This window comes from Drosophila simulans, chromosome 3L (genome assembly GCF_016746395.2).
Source record: "Drosophila simulans strain w501 chromosome 3L, Prin_Dsim_3.1, whole genome shotgun sequence".
Classification (NCBI taxonomy): Eukaryota; Metazoa; Arthropoda; class Insecta; order Diptera; family Drosophilidae; genus Drosophila; species Drosophila simulans.
In genome coordinates, this window is record NC_052522.2 from 16,196,566 (window position 1) to 16,213,904 (window position 17,339).

General features: G+C 39.5%; 1 protein-coding gene across 2 annotated transcripts in view; it reads left to right on the forward strand.

Moving 5' to 3' along the window:
- The window catches only part of LOC6738334 (elongation factor-like GTPase 1), a 73,838-nt gene that overhangs the window by 31,017 nt on the left and 25,482 nt on the right, over positions 1-17,339 (forward strand). The gene's annotated exons all lie outside the window — the stretch shown is intronic.

Sequence of the window (17,339 nt, forward strand, 5' to 3'; positions counted from 1 at the left end):
GCTCTCATATTTATTTATACACTAACAAAGAGAGCTTTGGGCAAAGCTTAAAACAAAAATATGTATAAAACCTTAACATTCGAGAGCTATAATTACTACAACCTGATCAATAAAGAAATATATTTTAATAAATTCCAAATAAATAATATATATAGCTTCTTCTCTCGACCTCATTTCCTAGATCGAATTTCTTTATTTCCAAGGCATCTCAATTATGTTTTCCCCCCAATTCCAAAGAGCATCTAATATGCCATTAAACATTCCAGCGAGTCCCCTTTCATTTTCCTAGCCAACTATTTGGCTGCGAACAATTACCCTACCGCCTGGGAACTGCAATAAAACAATAACAAACGAACTAATAAGAAAACGTTGCCAACTGAAGCTCAAGTTCAGCGGGAAGGCTATTTTCTGGAGCTTCCCATTTTTCACGTAGCCGCGCGCAATAAAAGAAACCGAGCGTTAATTAAAAAAATAGCCATAGATCAATGCACCTGATAGATGCGGGAAATGTTTGTTCTGCTCTGTTGTGTTGCGTTGTGTTGTGTTGCCAGTTGCCAGTTGCCAGTTGCAAGTTGCTGGTTGCAAGTGGCTGGCTGCTCTGGGCTTTGTGAATGTGTCTTGCCAGCGGCAATGCGGTGTAATTTGTGAGAAAGAGGCTGGGCTCCTTAGCCCTTCTTAGTGACCCCTAATGGAGAGGGCCCAGAGGCGTCTCGGAAACCGAAAAAAGTGGTGGAGGGGGTGGGGGGAAATGGTAGAATGATAGAATGTTGACAAGGCTGCAGGCGCTTCCTTCATTAGCATGTAATGACTGGAAAACTGGTCGCCTATTTGCCTTTCGTCTCTGACACACATAAGGCGTTTGTAATCGTTATGGAATGGCTGACTCCTGCTGCAACTGTTGCTGCTGCAGTGAGTGGGTGCTGCTGATGCTGCTGCTGTTGCGTGGCTGCAACTTTCTTCGTCGCCCATCTTTTGTGCATATGCAGCGGGCAGAGCAGAGAGGCAGCAACATCAACGCAATGGCGGCGTCTGCATTCCTAGCTCGCTATAAAATATGCGACCGACGATCATCTAAGTACAACAACAGCAGCAACGAGTGCAGCAGCGGCAACACTGCAGCAGCAGCAACATTGCAGCAGCAGCAGCACTGCAGCAGCAACTGATGCAGCAGCGCAGCAACTCTTGAACTTTACTGCGCCAGGAAAATGCTCTTGCCCTTTTTCCATGCCGTCTTCTTCTTCTTTTACTGCAGGCAGCAACTGTTTAGCATGATCGGCACTGAAAAAAATATGGCACTAAGTTTAAGATATTCATCAGTTGGGGGAAGCGATAAACTTCGTTTATATTTCACTGAGCCAATTTAGCAAATAAATATTTATTAATAAAAAAAATGTATATACATATATAATTACTAATTTAAATTAAAGTAAAGATGTTGCACAAATGTGAACCTAAAGAAGAAAATATATTCTTCATTAGACCTAATAGTTTATAAGTTTATTTTCCCAACATTGCCTTAGGCATGCTCATAATTATCTAATAACAAAATACTTAGCTTGGAATTTTGACCACAAGTAAAGATATTTTGTAATCCTTTAATGCATATAACTAAGTGCAGTGTGGCTTAAATGAGTGAAAGAGAGAGGAAGATGCAGCACGATGTTGCTGCTGCTGCTGCTGCTGCTGCTCAAGTGCCAATAGCAATCTTCTTTTTTCCAGCCGCGTTTTCCTTCTGCCGTTGTTGTAGTTTATTTCCCCTTGGCTTGATCTTTTGGACTTTGGCGGTAATTTTTGTGCGCAACTTTTTCCTTTTGCCCAAGACTTTATTGGCTCCGGGTTTTCCTGGTTCCATTTAAGCGATGCTTCTTTTTTCTTTCTATCTGCCAAAGTTTTGTCTTCATTTTTATTTTAATAGCGATCTTGATACCGATGCTGCTGCTGCGACTCCTCCACTCTAGTAGCTGGTTTTTTTGCGGTATCTTCTCTTTATCACATAATGATTTCAAATGGCGCGAAATTAATTTGAATTATTACTGTTATTAGCTGTTATTTGTGTAATGGCCAGTGCCTGATCGCAGGCCAAAAACTCTTTTGGTGTCGCTGCCACAATTGCAGATGTTGCAAGTTGCTGCCGTGCATTACGCAAGTTGCAGGTAACTAATTTCATAAGAAAAGCTCGTAAATAACCAATGAGCCATTAGAATTTAATGGGTAACTACTTCTGTAGTTAAAAGTTCCTTTTTAATGGATATGTTATAATACATAAAGATCGATATTTAAATTTCACTTAAATTTATCATCTAATTACATAAACCGAGTGATGTAAATAACATGTATCTCACAGATAGGTGAAAAATACCGCCAGTTGATGACTAGTCTTGGTGGCATTTTCCGTGCCGTGCAACCTTGGCGGCAATTACCAATTCTTGTTGGCCGCTCAAATGACACGGCTTTGTTGTTCGGCTAGCTGGTTGGCCACATTTAAATTTATTAAAACTGCACCAGCCACTAACGGACATTGTTGGGAATGTGCAACATGTTGCTGTTGCTGCTGCGTTCAATGACCAAGGTGCTCTCTGGTCGGTCCCTCGTTGCAGCATCCTGAATGGCGGCGTCTCGGCCATTTGCAATTTGCCATTTCAGCAATTTTAGCATCTCAGCATTTTACATGCAATTTGATGGCATTCGTCATTTGTTTAATTGTGCCCAAGCTGTGTGCTGCACTTCCTGCCATATCACTTCAGTTCAGTTTAGTTTCAGCTTCATTTCAGTTCGGTTTAGTCGAGCTTAGTTGAGTTTTTTCTTACCGTTTCTAATTGCTGGCCGGCACGAAGCGTTAGCTGCAATCTTCGGACTCGGACACATTTAGTTTCAATTAATCAAGTTGTCGCTGCACGCGTCTATTAGCTGTTTATGACAAGTGTTCCCGGGCGACGGATCGAGGAAATATATATATATATATAAATATAAATGTATGTGGTAACTTGAAGCCGGCAGACCTGACGCCTCGGGTTGTCCGCCTGTCGCTCATTAGCGGCGCCCCCTCCGCTGATGTGGCTGCTCCTGCTGCAGTTGCTTCACCTCCTCCTTCTCCTCCTCCTTCAGTCCATCAAGTATTTGTTATTAAATATACGTGTGGCAGTTGCCGCTACTGCCTGGCGGGATTGGGAACTGTTCTTCTGCGACTCTTAAGCTCGAGCTTCAAGTTTGATTCGACATTGTCTTACTACCTTATATTCAAGGGGTATTGTATTAGCATTATATTTATACTTAATATTAATGTGCACAATTTAGTTAAATGGATTGTTCCGCTTTACCTACAGAAATTATATACATAAGGTGGGATATTAGTGTAAGTACGAGATTAGAGACCCATTTTTTACTGGCCTACTTTTAAATCTCCATCAAAATAATATTAAACACTAATTAAAACTTGACAGAACGTATCTTGCTTTACTAGCATAACTCATGTTTTCAGCCAAATTAAATGCAACCAGTAAGGTGAATACATATTAATATTTCATTGCCTTAATTATGAGAGTTAAGTTGCATGCCTTGTAACATTTTGGATTCCGGCTAATTTCTGTTTATAAAGTATGAGTACATAAATACATAAGCAGGTATCTGGTAGTCGCAATACTTAACCATATCACGATTGTTCTTTGGTTTTATTTTCCTTTTTTTTTTGGTTAGTTTCGCAATGGGCCAGTTCTTTAATGTTCCACTTTGGGTTTATATTCAGGTACCGTTGCATATGTGGAGGAAATGGCTGTAGGCCTTAGACTTTTTTCTATATTTTCCTTGGTTTGGTTAAAGATTGCGCCATTTTTGCGCCCAGCTGTCACAGGTTCGTTGACTCCCAGAGGCGCAGTTGGTGTTGAAACAATCATGTCCAAACCAGTGGCCAACTCTTGACGTGCCCATTGCATAATCCGCGCCATAAGAGCCACAAAGCTAAGCTCTCTGCACATCCGCAACGAACTCCACATCCAGATCCAGATACAAATCCGGGCAGACAGGCTTTACTGCGGTAATTACTATTGTCTGCTAAATTGATTTCGAAATGCTTAAGTCGGCAATTTTCGGTGGCTCAGGATGTGAAGATGTTTAGACTTAGTGGAGCAGTTGGTGGTGGCCGGCAATTGTGGGTCAAATGCTCCAGCGGACGGATGGGTTACGGTGCAGATAGCCATTAAGTGGCTTAAATGATCATCGCCTGGGCTTGGCAACTGTTCTAACTGTTTGTGAGCTAACCAATTCGCTGATTTGTGCCGCAGCCAAAGTTCAGTTCCTCAAAATGAAGTAATCTTATTTGATCAGCTTATTTAGCCGCAAAGGCGGCTAAGCTACATTTTACAGGACTAGATTATTAAGTTTAGATTATGCGTTTAGACAAGTATCTAAACTATTCTATATACAATTTTTTAGGCTTATATATTATTCTTATAATTATATTCATAGGACTTCAACGCTTTGTGAATTTCTTTACTTCAGAAGTCATTCTACACCAGAAGCATAATCAATTTAGGTGTATTAATTATGTTTTGCTAAACCAGCGGAACTAAGCTGTGTTCTCAATCTTCGAACATTTTCTGGGTGTGCAAATAGGAGAGATTACATGAAACTCGAAATGCCACCGATTCGGAGTCTGAATTTCCCCCCAAAGCAACACCCCAATGCCAACTGGTTCGGCCTCCTCATTTTTATTTCACTTATTTCCCGATTATATGATGCTGGCGATTGGGATGCCGGCGTTCTGTTTAAGCTCATGTGAAAGCGGAACTGGACAAACTAGAATCTATCCCTGGATAGATTCCCATATGCGCATACGCACTAGATAAGCCAGATCGGCCTAAACCAGTTGCGGTTATCGCAACCTTATATCTGTGCATCCACCAGATACTCAGTAGTAAAAACGACACCCCCCACGAACTAATTGCGTCCCATTTCCATTTATCGCGATGCGTTGCCTGCAAATGAATTACGGCGGCCGAAAACAAATTAAAATCGTGGCAAATGTTGCGAGTTTCCCTAATTTGCTACTCGCTCGACTCCTCAATTCACAATCCTCGCCTTTCGCATTAAGTTTTTTAATTTACCGTCTGCCGAGGTAGCAATTTTCATGCCTTTTACCCTGGCCGTTTTCAGTGTTGCCGAGCTTGAAAATGTAGAACTTTGTCCCTAGAAGGTACACCTTGTGTATTACCCAAAATCAATTAATAAAATAATAAATTGTTGTCTAATTCAACAATATATTAAATGAGGCTCCTTAAATATGTGTATCAATATGTGTACTATTTTCTAACATGATTTTTTTTGAGAATATTTATTTGTACTGAATTGTACCCATTTTTGGGGCAAGTACCTTGTACCTAGATTAGTAAACTACCGCCAGCACTGCCAAGTTCTTAGTTCTTGCGTGCTAGGCTTTTACTTATTTATCTTTTTTTTGCGCCAGGGTCTCTGCCACTTGTTGCGCCCGTTTGGCAAATGCAATTAAATCTGTGTCGTGTGTGCAACAATTGCACTTGGCAATTGCAACTGTGCCGCATAATTGTGCCAAATGAATTTGTAATTATGTATTTGGTTTGACTCCTGGACATGCCATGCAATCTGAGCCGGTTGCAGTGCCACTTCCCACTTCCACGTCGCCCTGCTGTGTTTTTAATGCCTTTTAGTTTTTGTTATTTTTTTGTCTTTTGAGTGACATCACAGTAGCAGCCACACAACACAAAGTCATTGTCAACAATGTCAGCCAGACCCACAAGTCCGTCCAACCAGACCAACAAGACCGGGCCAAAACAGCACGGAGCAGACCGGCAAGTCTGTTCGGGCCATGACACCACACAAAAAGAAGAAGGCTGACAAAATTTAATTAAAGCGCATGACGAAAAATTCTTTGGAAAAATTGTTTAGACGACATCCGATGAGCCAAGAAAATGCCAGCCACAAATACCCTTACTGATATGGTATTGATAATAAGACACATAGAATTTCAAAAGGTAGGATGTGTGAGGATGTGAGTAGGGTAAAAGTATTTGGTGCAACTTCTCTAAGAAACTGGAATATTTGCAAATCTATCTCAGTTAATAAAAAAAAAACTATCTAGGTGCGTAGTAATTAATAAGAAATTTTATATTTGATATAATAGTTGAATTCACCGGAATCCGAAAGGGCATCTCCAAAAACTATATAAAGATACTACCGACACCTTCAAAGTTACACATTCCCAACTTTTTGTTCCTGCAAGTCTAAAGTTTCAAAGTCGCCGTAGACTAGATACTGGGGCAGGAAATGCGGGAATGGAAGGGGTGGCATGTGGCACCAAACTGGGTATTTGGCAAAGTTTTCTTGAACTTCACACGGAGCCAATTAAATGGCGACACGTTACGGAACATCATCCTCGTCATTATGATCATCGTCGTCGTCGCCTATTCCCAAGTGGCAATGGCAGATGGTACACAGATGGTAGATGGGCGATGATGGCAGCTATGGGTATTGAAAAATGGGTCAATGGTGGCTTAAATTGTGACTGGATAAGGTTGAAAGCCATGAGGTGTGGGCTTGACATTTGATCGCATCTGCCGATCCACTCGGCTGATTGACTGATGAATCTTTGCGGGCTTTTTGCGGTTTGATTTATGACGATCGCGATGGCAAGTTTCATTCAACTTTCTTTGATTTTCCATTGGGCATTTTGCATGTTGCATGTTGCAGTGTTCAACTTTTCCTTGACTCGCTTCTTGCGGCTGCTGTTTTGGTTTTCATTGCCATGATATTGTTATTGAGATGTACAGCACCCCAACCCCCCCTGCTCTTGGAGGCTCTGCCGTCCTGGCAACAATTTGTCTAATGTGCCAATTTGGTCGCCCGCCTCCTAGTCCCGCGATGTGCTCCTCCAACTATTTCCCTGTCTCCCCATCTAGTCGATTCCAATCAGCTGCTAGATATGGTTAGCAGCCAGCAGAGTGAGTGAAAAGTTTCAGTTTTTATTGCTACCCAGGATGGGTGGTAAAAAAGTGGCAATGATGGGCTTAAGATATAATATATCTTAAAGTACTATTATACTTATTATCCTACATTTGTTGTAAAGTATTTAGTTTTGGCTGGATAGACTGAATACGAGATTCCTTTGAACGCCACAAATGTTAGTATGTATCTTAATCTTTCAATATATGTATCTTTACTTTTGTGCCAGCAATAACTACATTACTGGATATCTTCTATTCCAAACTTCCTTCGCATCTCCCCATTTCGATGGCTACATTCCGCGTAGGTAGACCCGATCTTCGCCAAATCGTATCAATGACAAGACAAACCGAAACTGCTAGATCTGAACGCTTAGGAGGCCCTATAATTTCCACACTCATGCCGCCCGCGAAAATCTCGCTGGCCGCTCCACTCGCTCACTTGTCCCATTTATTTATTTTGTACTTTTCTGCCGTTTAAATTTAATTCACGATTCGCGCTGCCATCGAACGGCGACAAAGGAACGGAGAAAATTCCCTCGACGACGGATTGCAATTTTCCATCTATCTATCTGTCTCTATCTGGCTGCCTGGTGGGTTGCCTAGTGGGTTGCTTTTCCTTCTAACAAGCCAACGGACTTTTCTTTTGCTTACTTTCCGATTTAGCCAGCCAAAGTTGGAAAATCTCTGCGCTCGCGTACTTAACCGCAATAATTTTTGCTCATTTGAGTGTCGTGGAAATGAGTTAAAGTCGCGATACTCGGGCTTTGCCACTTGGCATCGTCGCTTCTTCAGCTGCACATGGAAAAATGGTTTTGAATATTCTTGGTTTATATAAAATATCCTGTAAATCCCATCTTCCACTACCTATCCAAATAGGTTGCTTTCGTCACTAGTTTTTTTTACATGACTGAAAGGTGTTTTAGTTTGAGAACAGAAGAAATATCACTGTTTGTATTGCCTGTTTGTTTGTATTCGGACTCCTTTTCTCTCTGTGTATTTGTTTACTGCCTAATGTAATGTGAGCATTACTTATTTCCATTTTTTGTTTCTTGGACGCCGCCTCCTAATTCATTAATTTCCCACAGAGTCGAGTGGTACGAGTAGCTGCATTTGCAGTAGGCAGCTACAAAGTCAATTTCAAACGTGAAACCGTTGAAAGTTATCACCTTCGCGCGGGAGTTTGTGGGACCGAAATGAACCGCAATAAACTTGGCCAAATTGTCGCTGCTCTCTCTAATCATTGTCAGTCGTAATGAAGTTGTTCTCGGATTTGGTCTCCTTTTTCCGGGTTTATAGTACTGTATTAGCGACTTTACGGACTGCTCAAGGCGGCTATTTACTTGTGTAATATGTTTATGACCCATATTAAATCGTAAATCCTTTTCTTTAGTACTCGGGGTCATCTTTTAGTGGTCATTCCCTGGGTTCATGTGACCTTTAATACGCGGGTTTTAGTTTATATTATACCTAGGCTATGAGGATAATTCGGTTGTTGAGGCTTAGGTATTTTGGAGAAATAACATATTTTACATACAATTTACTCTTTAATTTTCAGTCATCAAGTTTACAATTAAACGTACTTAAGTTCCTACACGTTTTATTCATTCGAAATCAATTAAGAAAGTTAAAGCACAATCAAAATACTTGATGAGCAAAAGCCTTAAAGCCAAACTTAATTAGCTGAGATATGTAATTTTGCATAATGGATTTGTGTACTTCATTTAGGATTTAACAAATAAGCTGTAGCTTTTGTGCTTAGCCTATTGGCTTACGGCTTTTATTAAAAACATAAACTTTTGGCTATTTATACTGTGAGTTGGAAGCCAACATGCATGTGTTGGCCCAAATATTTTGAATATAACGTGTTAAGTAAGTTGCACCACTGATCATTGGACTCCCGAAACCCCGGAAAGTATCGAAAAGGTGTCAAACGCCGTGACCCAGTGAGAAGTTGAAGTTAACTGGCCAACAGACTGGACAACTCTTGGCCTTTTGAGCGGCTATAAGTCTTTTGTGTGCGGTGTTGACGCATTTGCATTTCTTTTAGCCTTGTCGCTTCGCTTTTTCGTAACTGTCCAGTAAAACTAGAACTTATGAGTGGAGAAGTTACACATTGTATTTACGTGTATCGTTTGACCTCGACTTAGACTGGTTTATATGCAAATTAATTAATACAATTTCCAATCTCTAGTGTCATATTTGAACTTTCGTTATGCGTTGCATTCTCGGCGATCGTACAAACAATGGTTTCTAAAATGGCTTTATAAAGAAGATTTTACCAACTCTCTAAGCCCAATGAAAGTGATTTTCCTGACCCCGTTTTCAGGGAGAAATAAAGAAAAAATAATATAAGAAAAAAAAAAACAATCTTTGGTGAAGAGCTATGAAATTGGTCGGGTAAAAATGTTTCGCATGTTTATCATATTTCTTGATTTTCCTACTTTTCCCTCTCCGGGTTTCTGTCCCTGTCAGTTTTCTATTTTCCAAGTTGAACGCATATTTTCCGTGGTTTTTCTCCAACGTCCCACGCTCATAATTAACCACTAGCCTTTCCTACTCCAAGTCAGTTTGCGTATGGTTCAAGCTCGACTTCAATTGGTAGCTATGTTTTCTCTCTTTCTCTACCTTTCATCCCTCTCTGTCGCACTGTTAGGGTCCATTTCTTGTGGCTGTTTGCTTTGTCCTTTCTGGTTTTCAATTTTAATTTGTAAATGTGCCAAAGGAAGCTGTCCAGATGTTTTGATTTAATTTTCTCGTACATTTCCGAGGAAAAGTTCATTTAAATGGTTAAAACCAAGAAAAGGATGGCAGCTACAACATCGCTGTCTTTATTTGTCGACAGAAATGTGTTTTATGGTGAAAGGTTGTTGCTGGAATTACCATAATACCCAGATTGTTTCTCATATTCATCACGGATTTATTAATGAAGATTAATCGGTTATCTGTGGATTATTTCTAAACGACTTAGTGTGGTATTTAAAAGGGAATTGATTTAAAGGTGCTTCGATAAAAGGCTGATTTTTGTATAAATAATTATTCACATATTAGTAGGGTAAAACAATAGGCAATTATCTGAGCAATTTGGCACATTCTTTAATACTTAATATTTATATATTAATGAAATATTAGTGTTGATTACTTAACATGTTTGGTTTTCTTTGGTCTATGCTAAAGTAAGTTAGCAATTTGTTAATTGGGCTAACTACTTTTACTGACTAATCAAACGGGCTTAATAACTTTTAATCTTTAAAAACCCTATTTTCTGCATACTTATTCCGCCAGTTCAAACACCCTTTTTAAATCGCATTTCAAAGTTAATTTACCCTGAAATGCAGATCCTATCGCGGTAATTCCATTATGTTGCAACTGTCGCCGAATGAAAAAAGATCTGGCATTCACCATCTGACTTATCTGTCATCTACCATGAAATCCAGCCATCAAGAGACCACACAGCTCCGAAGTAAAACAAAGGATTGACAACATGCCATGGATCTTAATGATTTTTATGAGTTCATTAAAAATGTATTTTGAAAATTATTATATTTATGAGGGAAGCGCCAGAGCGGGCGCAATTGTTATTGCACATTTGCATTAAATTATTGAAACATTTTCGCGCACTCCGCTGGCTGACATTGTTTTTTTCTTTTTGCTTTGTGTTGCAAGCGGCTTTATTAAGTGCAATTGCAAAGGCAACGTCACCTGAATGCACTCGACACAACTTTGTGCACTGAGAACATTAATTGGACACCATTATTTTTAAAAATAATAATGATATTGGATAATTATTGTTGACTGCTTAGTTGTAGTGTTAGATATTATACTCTTATATTATTTGATCATGTTCAAGAATGTTTTCTTTATAGAGACTTTAGCTTAGGGAAGTACGAGTTGTTGTGTATTAACTTTAATAAAAAGGTGCTAGAATAATAGTAGTTTATTAAATAATTATAATTTTTTATTTTAGTTGTAGTTGTAGTATGAGATATTATTTGATCATGTACAAGAATATTGGCTTTTAGGGAATTACGAGTTGTTGGGTTTTAACTTTAATTAAAAGGATTTAGAATAATAGTAATTTATTTATTGAATTATATTATATTATTTTATTGTTTATTATTATTTTATTTTATTTTTTTATATTATTGAATTTTTTAAGAATGAAGTATTTCATTAAGTATTGGCATGATTGGATTTCAGCTCACACTTTTCCATTATTTATATATCAGCATGCCTTAACTTCTGGCCTGTGATTCTCCCACAACCGGGCCATGTTTTTTCTCACTGTGTAGACCTTTCCTCACATGCCAGTCAGTCGTCCGTCAGCGATGGTATGACAGACCTCGGCAGCAACAACAGAAACAACGAGCCACCGCAACACCCGCAAGTTGGAAGCGTTGGCAACTTTGGCAGCCGTTAAAACTGCTGATGATGTCTGCGGCTTTGTTGCCATATCCACACCTACTGGCAAGGAGGGGGTGGGGGGTCCAAAGGGGCTTCTGGGCCGGCGGCTGCTGCCAACGCGTATTCATCATCATTTCTGTCATCCAGCCATGGGATGGGATCACATGGGATGGCATGGTATGGGATGGCATGGCATGGTGATGGAGATGGTGATGGGGAAAAACCTTTGCTCGCATGATGCGCTTGAATTTTCTCTTGCACCTAAATTATATTTTTCCTTTTTTCCAACGGTGCTCTTTCTATTTTTCTTCTTCTCTGCCAGCCGCCGCTGTCAATGGATATTTTTTCCATTAATTTGATTTTCCTCTAGTGATTTTTTCCCACTCGTTCTTAAATTTGCCTTTTGAAAAGGAAAGTAAACGTCAAACTTGCATATTTATCTTATTGAAGTTTTTTTTTTGCAAATGTATTTTGAAGTTGGCCTATAAACTAGCTGAAGTTGAAGCTAAGTTACGTGCAACATATTACAAAACAATATTTAATAAAATTTCAGTCGTAATAAGTTGGCAAACTTATATAAGTTTCAATTTATTTTCTCTGACCCTATTTTTTCGGTCAGTTTGGACCCATTTCGGTTGATTATATTGCTTAACCTTTATCTAAAAAAAAAAATGGAAAGTTTCCTTTTAATTACAAAGAAGCTTATTGGCTTATCTCCCAGCGGTTTTTGGCAAACATTTTCGCAAACACTCATTATGTTTATTTAATTAGAAGAGTAGAAGAGCTAGTGGGTGAAGATACCTCGGGGTTCGTATCATTAATTACTCAGCAGGCCACTTGGACACGATCGTCGGGTAGTCAAGTAGTTGGCCAAGTGGCTCCGCTTGGCCAAAACTGCAGCTCTGCGGGATTCTGGCACTCGGGTTCGCATTTTGGTCGCGCATGGGGGACTTTCTTTCCGAAATTGCCAATTGAGCGGAATCAAGGCAAATACTTCAAGACTCTCCGCATCTCATTTGAATCTGCTTTTTGCGGCTTTCCCATGGATCGTTTGTCTTTTTTTTTTTTGGCCACCTTTTTTCCGAGATTTTTCGGCAAGGGTTTGCGTCGATGGGCGGCGGTGGGGGAAGAAAAACAATCAACGCGCCTTGGCAACGAATTCGCATGACCAAAAGAAATAGTTGAAAAAAGGTAAATAGATGTTGGGAGAAAAAAAGTTATTTTAATCTAGCTTTCGATTGGGAGATACCCTTTTATTGTCAACAACTAACTATTTAGCTGCTAGAAATGGTCTAAACCCATTATTAATCATGCAAATTTTAAGGGTTTGTTAATTTCTGAACGCTTTAAATATCAATTGGTCACAAAAGACAACTAAACCGATAAACACTTTTTGCACTTGCAGGGTACTTCTGGCCAAAGTTTATTTGCCTTTTTTTCGAGCTCACTTTGTGTACTGTTGGCCAAGTAAATACTTAAATATAGCACACACTTAAATCGCTGTTGATATTGTGTAGCGAAAGTGAAATTTAGTTTGCCTTTACCTACCTGGAAGTACCAAAAAAAAAGAGGCAAAAAGCACGAGCGGCCTAAAGAAAAAACCCAACTTAAGACTTAAATGCGAGATTCGCTTACGGAAGTTCCAAATTTGAAGAGATTTCTTTCAGTTTTTACCAACGATTTTGCGATAATTTTTTTGTGGCTTGCGATTCTCGTAGCTGTTTGCTTAGTCTAATGAAAGTTAATTACAACATCAAAGCGTTGTCGCTGCCACTGATCTCCGGTGATCTGGGGGTCTCCTCCTCCTCCTCCGGAACCACCTCCTCTACGCCGGCGCACAGAATTCCGATTAGGTGCGGCCTAAAAGGCGGAGGAGAAATGGCCGAAACAAAAATTGTGCGATGCCAGCCAGAGTCTAAGTAGAGAAAGTACATGTAAAAGTATCTGAAAGATGCGAATCTGCTGCCGCTGTTAAGGCAGTGGGGTCAAAATCGCTGCCCACTTTTACCACTCGCTTTTGGGCCAAAAAGGCGCGCTGCTGACCCCGCCCACACACGGCAGAATGTGTGTGTGTGTGTGTGTTTGTTTGGTTGTAAATATTACAACATGACTGCCTATTTTTTTTCTTTCCTTCTTCTTTTGAGTTAGAGATGTTAACTCGAGAGCTGCTCGTCATTTGCATACTTAACACCTTTCGGGAAAATGCGCCAAGATGCACGGAGTGGAGGCACTTGAGTCATCTTGGCTCGGCTTTTGTGCAATTAGAAAATCATCATCAAGCTGCAGTCGTGTGTTACTTTCAATTTCAATGCCTCTGGCTTCGCCTTTACCCATTGTAATGCATGATTTGTATCTTGAATCTTTGTATCTTTCGGCTTTCGTTTTGCGGCCGCACCTCACCTGCAACGCCAGCATCGCCAGCGCTTCCATCTCCACATCTTCAAAACCATTTCCATTTCCATCTCCATTTGAATCGGCGATGACTTGGCACTGCACTTTGGCTATTACAATTATTGTTATTGTTACTGTTATTGCTTTATTGTTGCAGTTTATGGCATTGTCTGGATTCGCCATTAGGAAACGCAACTTTTTGCATATCACAGATTTTGCTCGCGTGGCTGCCAAAAAATAAATCGATAAACTTTCACCCTGCTGCTCCCATTAAAATGCCATTAAGATCTGTGGAAATTTGTCCAGCCGAAAAATCCACAGCGCAACGGATATCAATAAGCAATTGTAACGCTAATTGCATTGATTAATGTCTTATCGCATTTGAATTATCTCACAGCGCCAAAAGCAAGCAGAAGAAATAGAAATGAAAAACTGAAATCCACAAATTTCACTTTCTAAGCAACAGGTGAAATCTTCACCTGACTGCTTCCTGTATGGGTGAAGTAAAAAACAAAAAACGGTGCGGTAAATGTATATATTAAGAATAATTATATTTGAGTGATCTCATCGCTACTGTTTCCACTCATTTCTCGTTTCTCCCAGGCCAAATTGATAAGAGCCAGAATCCCCAACCCATTCGTGGCCTAATGTTGCTCAATTAAATTCATTGAGCTGCATAAGCACCTTCCACCAACAACGCATAATTATGCAAATGTTGGCCATTTAAAGGGCCAACTCTTCCCAACTTCCCCTTTTTCCCCGCATCCTCTGCCATTTGGGGGCGCCTTCCTCTTGGGCGAGATTGCATGTCGGTTTGGGGCCAACAAATCGCGTCTAATTAGTGACCCGCAAATGAAGAAATTTTTCGGACACGAAAGAAATTTAGTAGTGCACTGGAAAAATCTAGATAGCAATCTAGTTATTTTAAGTATTATATCATTTAAACATATAGCTTGCAGTTTATTTTTTGTAACTTGTAAATGCAGCATATATTGAAAGCTGAAACTAGGGATCCGAACTATAGTAATATTTATATTTATTTACTTATGTTCTAAATCTAAATGAATTCTAATTCTCTTCTAGAAAAATATTCAGCCTTTCAAAATGTGCCATAAATTAAACAAATCTATCTCATAAGTTTTTACATAACTTTTTTCCCAGTGTCTAAATAAGTTTTTCCTTCCAGACATGCAACTTTGTTTTCGGACTCTTGATATTTGTGGACAGTTCTTGGTATTATATTTTTTTTTTGCGCCCAATTTGTTGTTGTTCATTTTAATGATGCGAAAGAAAGTTACGAGCAGTGAAAGAGAAGAAGCATTTTCTGGCATTTTCTAATGATGCATATAAATCTGGTATCCAATAACTTAAAACCCCTGCAACGAATAACTAACTCCCTGCGTCACTCTAGCCATGCAAATTTAAGCCATCGGCTGTCCGGCCAATAATCAAAGCCAATCAATCAATATATGGCCAAGAATCCGAGCTCTGGGGCTTAGCATCCCAACGATTTTTAAGGGGCGGGCGAGTTGAAGATACTCGGTCAACGATGATGGCTCATAAATATGGAAAATGCAGACACCTTAGCAGCTCTTTGCCTCCTTCGCTGCTGAAAGGTGAGTGGAAATAATTAGTTATCGACGCCACCTGTGCAACAGTAGCAAAGTCAGTCAACTCGACCCGCTGCGTTTTGATGGGTGATGAAACTTTCGCCAAAATAATCATTACTCAGGAATTTTGGTGATCGATGATTTGGGGGAATCGCTACTCGAGGACTGTAGAGATTCACTTGGCATATTGTAGTATCTGAAAGATATATTTACTTAAATTAAATCTTAATATGTTATTTAGTTAAACTTAAGCTGGAACATCCTAATGATTTAGGTTATTTGATACATTCACTTGTAGATAGAACAGCTCGCTTACTTTCTATTGGCCATGTTTCAACTTTTACTGGGCCAAAAGCATCGGTTTCTGGGGACAAGAATCTCATGCTGAAGTGAAAATTGCCGACCTCAGATCGAGATTGAGGACAACGTGGCGAGGAATGGGCGACAATGAATTATTTCTGCGGCTAACTGTTAGCAATTTCGGTGTCTGTGCCGCCAGTTCGTGTTCAGATGGCTAAAAGTGAGTGAATTTCATAGCTGGCCTAATGAAAAAATGAACAGCGAGCTCCTTAAACTCTAATTAAAGTTTTTAAGTGTCTGTGAGTGAGTTTGTTCGTTGGGTCTTGTTAAGGGGCTAATGCTATAAACTGTCTACCAACTGTGCCCATTCTGTCCGTTTTCATGTGGCTATATGGGCCTGCAACTGTGGCGGCTTCTTACCAAAAACGACCCCCCTCCCCCCTCGTTCAAAAAGATCTTTGGCTAATTAGTTGGCACAGTAAACGATTTCGAGGATCTTTCATGCTTAATATACAAATCCGCTTTATGCATTCGCCGTAATCTCATAGAGCTGATGGCATATTTCTCCCATGCTCCGACTTCTTCCGGTAATGGTCATAAAAAAAAGAAGTACTCATCTTTTTGTGAGCGTTTTTTATGGTTTGACTTGGCTTTTCGCACTGTATATTTTTACACCTTCCCCTTTTCGGTGGGCAAACATATTTGCCTTTTTTCTAAGCCAAACATAATTCTTGATAATTTTTTTTGTGTTGCCTTGTTTTTATGGATGGTCGGTAATTGAATTTGTGGCCAAGACAACATCCGATGCTCCAGCTCTGCAGCATTTTGAGGTATTTATTTAATTATATGACGGGTCTTGACTTCTTCTTTTTCAAGCGCCGCCATTTCCATTTGCTTTCTAATCAACATTGGTCCAATGATTTGCATTTTCAGCTGCTTAAGCTTTGGCTTTTGGCTTTTGGCTTCTACGGTTGCAATTGCCTTAGTTTTAATTGTTTTTGCTTGAGCAGAGTTTAGAGAGAGAGAGAGAGACAGAGAGAGAGAGAGGGGAAACCGAAGCACTTCTGCGGTTGAATAACTTTGATGGATGCATAAGAAGGCATGCGGCATGTGGCAATTTGGTCAAGAATTAAGCCAGCAAATTCCGAGTTCTGTAATTGTCTGTTATTAGCATGAAATGTAATTTGATGGCGTTATAATTGGTTTCATTCGCTTTTCTGATTGACGTAATGCCGGAGTATTTTCCATTGCCGGGAAAGCATATCTGATTTTAGCCATCTTTAATGGAACTTTTTTTTTGAGAAAACTTAATTAGTGCACTTCAGTTAACTGCTGCTGCATAAATCTTTAGATGAACAACAATTGATTGTCTTGCGGCTTAAATATCGTTAATTTAAATGTTAATATTCAATATTTGGTTTGCAACTTCTAGTTATTCTAAAGTTATTTACATTTGTTATTTTACATTACGTTTTATATCAAATTTGACGTTTGGCCAAGTCTTAAGCCTAGAAGTAGGCAATGTTTTTGAGAACGACAACCACGCCCAAAAGTATGTGTATATATAAAACACCAAATAAACAGCCATTATTAAAGCCTTTTTAGAGGGTTAATCTAGTTGGATGTTGGTTCAAATAAAATACTTGCAAGCAACATAAATAATAAA